General features: G+C 47.7%; 1 protein-coding gene across 1 annotated transcript in view; it reads left to right on the forward strand.

Moving 5' to 3' along the window:
- Positions 1-8,569: 8,569 nt before the first annotated feature.
- The window catches only part of GPR45 (G protein-coupled receptor 45), a 74,836-nt gene continuing 73,487 nt past the window's right edge, over positions 8,570-9,918 (forward strand). The window contains exon 1 of the mRNA XM_006759514.2: positions 8,570-8,655. The gene's annotated coding sequence lies outside the window, so the exon portion shown is untranslated. The remainder of the gene's footprint in view (positions 8,656-9,918) is intronic.

Raw genomic sequence — 9,918 nt, forward strand, 5'->3', positions numbered from 1 at the left:
CTTTACCGGATTATCGTCTGTTTCCGGGGAATACTCCGAGAAAGCGCCGGTCTTTCCCATTAGGAACGAGTACATCTGCTGCGAGGTATCCCGTCATCTTGCGTTGCCGGTTCCCTCAGTTTTCCCATCCGGAAAAGGGGCACAGTGATGGCTGCGCTCCTGTCAGGCCGAGATGGCGTCTGCTTTCCTCCTCCAGCCCGGCCACAGCGCGCGTTTCATACTGTTTACATTTCCTCTTTCACCTGCTGCTGCTGCTGCTGCTGCTGCAGTCATGTCCCCACTAAACTCGATAATCAGGAGTTTTCCAATCTTCTCTCCTTTGATTTTTGAGTGTCAAAATGCCGGTAGCAAATGGACACGCGAGAAAGGTGAAACTTTGACTAAAATAATACCAGGAATAGAAGCAAAACGAGTAATTTTGTAGAACAATCACCGAAGGGCTGGAGGCTACCACGAGGTGCCATTCTCGTGGCCAGTGGCTCTGAGCCTCATAGCTTTGGATGCGGACGGTTTCCCAGCTTCTCACCAGCCCGCAGCCTGTTTCAGCGGCTGGCGGTCAGACATCAGCAAGCCTGCGGACTGCCTGCGGAGCCCAGTGGGCGAGAGCAAGGACCCATGGAAAGGAACTCAGAGAGCAAGCTTGCAGGCCTTTGCCTGCTGGTTAGGAAATGAGCCTTGAACGTCTGTACTCGATTACAAATCCTAAATTTCATGGCAACTTTCCGGGAAGTTTTCTTCCCCCAAAGTCAGGATAGCAGGGTTCCTACCCACCCCGCACAGCCTGTGGTCCCTCTGCCTGGAGGAGGAAAGCGATCACATTGGCCAGCAGAGAGGCAGGGCGCCGGCCCGCAGCTGCCCTCTAGGGTCACGTACCTCCAGCGCTGTAATGTAGACTGTCCTTCATCAACTCCAGCCTCTCCAAGTAGTGAAATGGGGTTTTAAACAGCGTTTGCCGTTCTGTGGAGATTGACTTTGAAATCATTTCCTTCCCTAACAATATTTTAGGGTCTCAGATTTAAGTAAGGTGGAGTGGATCTAGAACAATCACATTTTCAGAACAAGGACTTAAAGAATTCTTCAGAGTGCTTATAATTCCGGATCTTTGGGGAATACTTAGCATCTTAAGGAACTTTGCCTTTGGTTGTTACTGAATTTTATTGTTAGAGCCCACATGAACTGTCTTAGCCCATATGGATATTTATATCCCCATATGAGTTATATTTTAAAATAATTAATTATTGAGGAATGATTTACATACATAAAGTTCTTCAGTGTACAGTTTGATGAAATTTTTACCTCTGTGTGCCCCATATCACCAGCACCCAGAACACGGTGCCGAGTATCCCATCGCCCCAGTGTCCCTTCCCAGACATCACTGCTATTGTGATTGTGTGAACACAGAAACAACATTTCCTTTAAAATAGTTTTTGAATAACTTCTTTTACCCACTGCTCCTCACCCCTAAATCTGGTTGGCCTGTTTCTTTAGCAAATATGACAGTCCGAACTCTGGGCCAGCACTGTGAAGATAGGAGCCTCACCCCGAAAAGGCAGATTAGGCAGGAATTAAACAAGTGGTGCTACCGCGTGTGCAGGTTCCGTGTTAGAGGGGCCCAGGCAGACCCTATCCTAATTTAAGGGGGGAGGGTTGTTTTGATTTGGTTGGGGGAGAGGGGGAGGCTGCCTGGAGGATGTGAATTTTTAAGTTAGGAACTGAAAATTGAATAGAAAGTAGCCAGCTAAAACATGCAGTAGGAGGGAAAAAAGCATTCCAGCTGGAAGGAACACCATGAGTCATGCCTCATGTTGATGTAAGAAACGTCAAACCTGTGGAGAACTTTGATGAGTTTATTTGAGCCAAACTGACAACAGTTACCAGGAAGCAAAATCTTAACGGATTGAGAAAATGCTCCAGAGAATGGCAGTTCTACACCTTATTTTATACATTAAAATCAAAGTCGGAGGCAGAAGGGGTTCCATGAAATTCATTGGTGATAGATTAGGTGGGCGGGAGAAAGCGATCTCTGGGATTGGATAAAACAAAAAGACACACTCCTTGACACAGGTGGGTGCCTGTAGTGAACAGCTAACAATGAACATGATCACAATGGGGATTCATGGTCTCTGTTCCAGGGAAGTGAGGGGCCTGGAAAAAAGGAAATTACTCTGACATTCCAAAGGCAGAAAGACAATAGACAGGCTCAGTTAAGGTACAGATCGACCTTTGTCAGGGAAGATGCTGGGCGGGACATGACTGCCTGCCGTGACTCCCTTTTAGTTAGGAAGTTGTATGTTCAGACTGTCCTGTGTAGTTATTTTCAGTCTCTGACTTTGTGAGGCCACCCTGTGGGCCTCCCCTGGCCTTGTGGTGTTTAGTATATGTACCCTTTTCATGCACACTCAGAAGTAAGAGCATGGAGTGTTCGAGGAACAAACTTAAGTTGGAAATAGTTGAGTACAGGGCTGGTGGAGAAGAGCGTGAAATGTAGTTGAGAGTCAGTAGGGTCCCAATCAGACTAAATTTGTGTTGAGGGCTGTTCGCTCCGAGGACGAGGCGAGTGGTCAGGCTTCAGTGCGCGTGTGACAGGATGGAATCTGATTTCCCAGCTGACTGCTGGGTGGTGGGGAGATTGTATGAAGGACTGGGTGGGAGGTTGCGCTGGGCGTCTGGTGAGAGAGGGGCAGCCTAGACTAGACAGTGGCAATGGGAATGGGGAAATGGATGGAGTTGAAAGAAATCTAGAAGGTGAAAACACAACTTGATGTTTGACAGGTGAGGACTCAAGGATGACCCTTCGGTTTATTAGATCTTACAGAATGGGTGCGTGATGGTGCTGTTAACAATGGAAGTGCAGTTCTTGGGGTGCTGTGGGGAAAGGAATTTCTTGAGGCCCCCACGGGAGGATGGCTCTGCATGGAAAGCGTTACTGATGATGTAAAATTAAGGGGACTTCCCTTTAAGGCCCCATCTCTGTCCAGCTCACCTTGAAAGAAGTCTAATCTTGTCTTCAGTGGGGGTAGAATTGAGGCCACTGCCCAGAGTCTCTGCTCCATATTAAAGTCCAGTCCAGCATCTGGCCAGCTTAGCTTGTGTTCCCAGCTACAGCCCATTGTGTGTGGGGTCCCCATGGCCATGGGCCAGGTGGGTGCTTATGGCCACATGGCAGGCGAGTGCGAGCCACAGAGCAAGAAACTGAAAGGGAGCAAGGAGCAAGAGAGAAAACAAGCAAGTGGGCAAGAGAGGGAACTCTGTCTGGGGATTATAATCAGGAGCTGAACCAATTAACCTTCCAGGATTTTGCACACTTGCAGTGGCTTCACTCCTTTAGCCAATCCATTGTTCCCCAGGCTAGACTGAAGGCAGGCACCTTCCCTACATCACACTGACTTCACTGCGCATGTGCCCATCTCCCCCTTTGTTGGACCCCTTCCCCAGTGACCTGTAGGGAAGGGACAGGTGGTTTCCTGGGGCATGTGACTCTGTAGCTTCCTGGTGACGCTGCCCGGGTGGCCATGCTTATAATGTCTGGCCTCCCCTTTGCTCCCTTCCTATGATTAATATTAATAACTAGCTAATTTCGATGATAACAGTACCATTGAAAATGTGGGCGAAGAATCTAGTTTATGTCATATACTTCGATATATTTCTTTCTGAACACATTTTGCTTCAATTGGAAGCTAGCTTGTGGAACATTTAGATAGAAACATCTACGAGAAAGTTGTAACGAATACTTATTAGGCACATTCCATATGCCAGGCACACACTTGTCACTTGCGGTGCAGTTGTGAACGACGGACCCGTCCTCGGGAGTCACACTTTGTCAGGCTGGCTTTGCAGCCTGGGGGCTCCCAGATGTATGTGGTGACTAGAGGCTTCAGCGGGAATGAGGCTGCTCAGAAATCGCCGTGAAGGAACAGAGCCTGGAATCAAACCCTGAGGAACGTTAGGGTGACTATAGATGGAGAAGAGCAGAGCTGGCAGGGAAAGCAAGAGAAGAGTGGCCTTCAGAAGCCTAGGGAGTGGTCCCCAAAGTCACTGCATCTGAGAAGTTACGTAAGATGAGGACAGGAGATGGTCTACTATTATGCTTCTCAAAGTGGGTGCCCGACCAGCAGCAGCAGCGGTACCCTGGACGGAGGAATACAAATCGCTGGGCTGCACCCCAGGCCTACAGAACCTGCCTTTGAAGGCCTGAGAGCGGGAGCCAGCAGTGGTTTTAACCAGCGGTCCAGGTGACACTGATGCACACTGACGTGGGAGAGCCACCGACCTAGGTGCGGATTGATGAGGAAGCCTTGAGTGACTGGGAGACTTGGTGACAGTCATTTCATTGGGTTATTTCCTGTTTGGGCAAATTCTAAACGTTTTTAATAGGAGTGTTTAAGATTTGTTTTATTTTTTACTTAGAATTTTCAAAATTTTTCTGCATGTTTGAGTTTTTCTCTTATAGTAGTTGCTGGAACAGTAAATTCATATTTTGTTTCATTCTGTTCTGTATAATTTTTAACGTTTTGTTTTTCTTTACTGGGAAACACATCCCTTTTCAAGGTCTCAGTATGTTAGGCCACCTGCATCATTGATGCTTGGTTCACTGCCCTCAACCCGGAAATTGAGGAATTAAAATTCCCAGACAGAGTACAATCCTGAAGACAAGGGTATCTGAACGGGAGCCCGAGAAACACCTGGATGCTTACATGGGCTCTTGCCAAAAGTTCCAAGACTCCATCAGGGATACATTTCTAATGATGTGACTTTGGTATTTATGGGAAGTAATTGGAAGTGTCCCCTTTGAACTGATCCAGCAACATAACCAGCATTATTGTACTTCTAATGTACTTAGGAAGGAGAGGATTCCTATTAACCAGGTCTTTTCCTGGTTCCTCTGTTGTCAGGCTCCCAGGCATTTTATTTCAGTTTCCAGGAGGAACTAGAGCATTTCTATTTTCCTATCATCAAGGAAAATCTATGGTAGATTTTTCAAATGAGAAGTAACCGACGCAGATATTGCCATTCCTGTTCAAAATGAAAACTTCATTTTCTATGAATAAAACCTGGTAGGTGGTTTCAATGCTTTATAAGTGAGTGACAAGCACAAAGAAGGCTCTCAAAAGTTGAGTGGATGGACGGACGGATGGATAGATGGATGGATCAATGGGTGGATGAGTAAATGAATGGAGGGGTGTGGACACACGTCTGGAAGGGCAGATAAAAGAAAAGAGGTGTATACGTAGATGGTTGGGTGGATGGATTAGTGCAGCTGTGGGCAAACTATGGCCCGCGGGCCAGATCCGGCCCGTTTGGCTGTTCTATCTGGCCCGTGGAGCCGAAAGAGCGGAGGGTTCTCTTGCTCTCCCCTCCGCTCCTTCACCAGCAGCAGTGTTAACATGTATTAGTTCACACAAGCACTCCATCCATGCTTTTGTTCCGGCCCTCCGGTCCAGTTTAAGAACCCATTGTGGCCCTCGAGTCAAAAAGTTTGCCCACCCCTGGTTAGTGGATAGATGGTTAGGTGGATGGATGAATCAGTGGATAATGGGTAGTTGGATGAATGAGTGGGTAAAAGAGCAGATGGATAAAAAGGTGGATTGAGAGAATTGTTACGTCTAAAGAGGGAAAAGCAAATACCCCTGAGGATGTACAGTGAAATGAGCTAAAGGCACAGGCCCCTTATTTCTAATGTGATTTTGTACAAATCCTTTACCATTGTGTATCGGCCACCCCACCGGCTGCCAGGCTTGTGGTCAGGACAGGTTGTATAATGACCATGAATGTGTTAAAACTGTAAAGTGTAACAGGAATGTAAATCTTACATGTGGTTAGATAACAGGTTATAGTTGGATGTTGCTTTTAAATATGTTAGGACTGCACTCTTGCTCAGCTTTGGGGACATCCAAGTCATTCCTTGTGCCAGCCCATACACGTTTTGGCAGGCTCTCTTTGGTCCTACATAGATTAGTACCTTTGGCTTAATACAAAGTTTCCCCACATAGGGGATGCAGCATAGAAGCAAATCTGTGATATCAATGAAAACAAGATGAAAATGTACAGGAATAAAGTTTACTTAAATTTGAAGTACGGGAAAATATATGATAAATTATAACAGTTGAGATTCAACTGTATGGCAAAAATTGCGAAGGCGGCACGCACACAAAGGACTAACTTTGGGGCCACTCTAGCTTCATGATCAGAGTAGTTGCATAAAGGAATCTGCTGTTACTGGCTGTTGAGAATCAGCATGAGCTATTTTCCAGGCCAGTGGCACACAGTGAGCTAGTAGTTCTCTGGCCCTTTCCGATAGGCCAACTCATCTCCTGTTGTTCACAAAATGCTTTCACAAACATTTTTGTGCACATGATTCTGTTGAATGAGTATTGTCATTGCCATTTTCATCGATAAGGGGGGTGGAGGAGCATCCCCTGTTGAGACCACAGAGCCAAGACTCCAACCCGGGTGTCCTGAGGCGCCCCGTCTCTCTTTGCTGGAGCACTTCTCGGTAACGGAGCTCCCAGCAGAGGGTGCCATACCTCAGAGGTCAACCTGAGGATCTTGTTTACTGTTGATTCTTTTGAAGAATCCTCAAGTGGGTGCAAATGGAATCAGAATAGGCCAGTCCCCAGCAACGGGCACAAAATGAACACAACACCCGAAGGAAGGGGTGCTCACTGCCTGGGCTGTGGATCCTGGTGTAAGTGTGGGAGCCTCCTAGTCAAGTTCAAGTTGAATGCTTGCAAAGCTGGTGTGGGCTGTGGCTGTACTGGCACACCCCGAGTCTCTGGTGGGGTTTGTGGGGGACACCCTTGCATCAGGGGCAGGCATCTAAAATGTACGGACAGGGGGCCTTGTAGCAAAGCACCATTGGACACTTGCGACCTCTGGGGGATGCATTTTTTAATTGGTGCCTGCAAAACTGACCTTTGAGCCGACTCACAAGAGGAAAAGAGATGCGTTTATTCATAATCAATTTATTCATACATTTTACAGGCATTTAGGGACTGCCTACTACATGCAGGAAGCCACAGAAATAATGTATTTTTTCCAATTATCTTTCTTTGTATCCACTTAAATAAATAAATATATATATGTATAAATATATATATATATATAGAGAGAGAGAGAGAGAGAGAGAGAACTGAGACGGAAATTATCAAAAGTCGAAAGGATGTTTGAAATCGTAGGAAGACTGATGAGCACATCCTTTGACTTTCGTGTTAGTTGTTGGCCACACACACTCGGCTCTGCTTCAGACCTGCTTCCAGCTCCAGGGACCCGCCGAGGTCTCCCTTTTTGGCGTCAGGGGAGCGGTAGGTGGACACAGTCTGCATTGGAAACCCAAGGCCTTCAGCACATGAAGCACACGCAGTCTGGTCTCCTCTGTTCTCTGCCGCCCTGAGCTGCAGTCTCCTCAGGAGTCACCGAGGATGACAGGGCCTGCCCCGCTAAGGGGCAGTTGACCTGCGGGATGTTCCAATACAACTGTGGCTGAGAAAGCACTTTGTGATGCACAGCGCATGGTGCGGCAGGGTGGGGCCCTGACAGCGCCTCCCTCGGCAGGCTGCCTGACCAAGGGCCCTTCCTCCCATGGCCCCAACAAGAAGGCAGAGCCGCCCACCAAATGGGTCTTCCCGTCTCTCTGTCCCTGTCTCAGCTGCCGTCTCAGCATTCTATTCCCATCTTAAAACCTAACTTTGACTCTGTTAAGCAAGACATTTGCACCCCAGCTGATGGCGGGCTGGTCCCAGAACAAGAGAGAACATAAAGGATATACCTTTAATGAGAAACGTGCTTTGAGTGGCGTCTGCATCTCTGTGCACAGGCCATGGTCTGAGTCTCACTCCCGTGGAAGGAGAGCGCTTCCAACTGCATTGCAGCTTCCCCCCGGGGTCCCCTCTGACCCGGGAAGACACTTCATCCCAGAGAGGCCCGTGTTTCCGTCATCACAGAGCAGGGGTTCCCGTGCACCTCACTCAGGTTGGGCTTGGTCCCTGCTGGTGGCAGGGTGCCTTTCAGTTGGGTAGTTACTGGCCAGGACCCCCAGCCCCGGCCGCGAGGGCTGCTTGCCTGGGGTGAGGAACAGATGACAGTCGGGGATTCCTGGAGGAGAAGAGCTCACCCTCTCCCTCCAGTGGCCCAGCCTCTCCTTTTCTGCAGGAAGAGGCTCAGAGGGAGGGCATGTGCATGACTGGCTGGGACTGTGTTTCTGTTCAGCCCCCTGGGGGGAAACAGGGCAGGTTTGTGTCATGCTGAGTGGGAGTTACACGCCCGCGGCTGCAGCCCGTCTCCTGCCTGTTTCACGAGAATTCAGCTTATTTCCTTAGGAAGCTGCTGTGCCTTCTTTACAAAAAGTGTTGACTCTGCTGAGGCTCCTGCCTGTAGTGCAGGCCTGAGGAATGTCCACCTTCGTGTAAGAGCATTCATTTACCTGATGCCCACAACGCAACCATAGGAAAAAAAATATAACTAAAAATAAACCATTAGCCTTATCAACAGCAAGTTAAAATCCTAATTTATGCACTTGCTAATTTTTTCTCTCTGCTACAGCAAAGGAACAAAATGGATAAAACAAGAAAAACTTTCAGAAGTTCATTGCTGATTACTGTTGATATTCAACGGCCATGACTTTCCGAGTCCACAGGCAATGAATGGACAAGCAATCGTGTAAGTCACAAGAGCAGTGTTCTCCATCGCAGCAGGTTTTGTTAACTAAGTCTACTTGCCATGCGGAAAACTTTCTAGAATGTTCTGCCTCATGCAGTTTCCCAGAGCCGGCATGTGAGTTGAAAAGAGCATTAACTAGGAGCGGGGAACCTGGGCTTTATTTCTGACTCCACCTCTGTCTAAACGTCTGACACTTGCAGGTCGTTGACCCCCTCTGAGTCTCAGTGTTCTCTTTTGTACATGGGGGTGTGGAGAGCACAATCGCCAGGGTCCCCCAACTCTGCAATGCTGTGACTCCATGATCCTTCCGGTGCCTTCCCCCGTCGCTTTCTCTTAATACTGAACTCGACATCCATGAATGTGTGCTGTTGCCATAATTACCCACTCATTGAACACCACATGATGAAGGATAAAGTCACTACTTTGTATGTTAAACTGTTTCATTATTTTGGAGGGAGGGCAGGAGAGAGCTCAATGCATGAAGCTCTAATCACAGTATTATAGCATATTGTTTTATAGCTCTCTTTTGGCCTATTGTATTGATGACCATAGCCCGGATTTTTATTTCCACGCTTGCATTTCCCATATTCGACACGTGCAGTAAGAGGCCAGCCCTCCCACGTGAGAAATGATGGACTGAGGTTGTGAACCTGTTAGGAAGGGTCAGTAAGTGGGATGATGAGCTGCCTCAGCCCCACCCAGCTCTCATCAGTGAGAACCACTTGCTGGCTGGCCTGGGCTCCAGTCCTCCACATCTTTGGCTCAAGGGCCACTGCAGCTCTGCCCCTCAAACTGTAGGAGTGTGTAACTAGGAGGTGCCACCCTGTGCCAAGTGGACAACATAGAAGGTTGTATCTTTCTAGAGTATATACTTTTCTTAAATATTTTTCTCAGAAGAAATTTTAGCCAGACATTAAAAGAAACTCAACTTATCTTGGAATAGAAAGCAAAACTTACATCCTATCTAATTAAAGAGAAACATGGTAATTGGTGTATGACCACTACCCTTCCCATTGGCTAATCAGGGCGATATGCAAATTAACTGCCAGCCAAGATGGCGGCCGGCAGCCAGGCAGCTTGAAACCAACATGAGGCTTGCTTGCTTCAGTGACGAAGGAAACCAACGTTCCTGTCCTGCCTTGCTGGGCTCTGAGCTTGCAGTTTAAGAAACATTGTAACAAATATAGAAGCTAAACAAAACCCCAGAAACCTGCTTTCAGTGAGCCGGGATCTCAGTGCTGGAGTTGATACAGTGCCTCGATT

Source organism: Myotis davidii, unplaced genomic scaffold (assembly GCF_000327345.1).
Source record: "Myotis davidii unplaced genomic scaffold, ASM32734v1 scaffold614, whole genome shotgun sequence".
NCBI lineage: Eukaryota > Metazoa > Chordata > Mammalia > Chiroptera > Vespertilionidae > Myotis > Myotis davidii.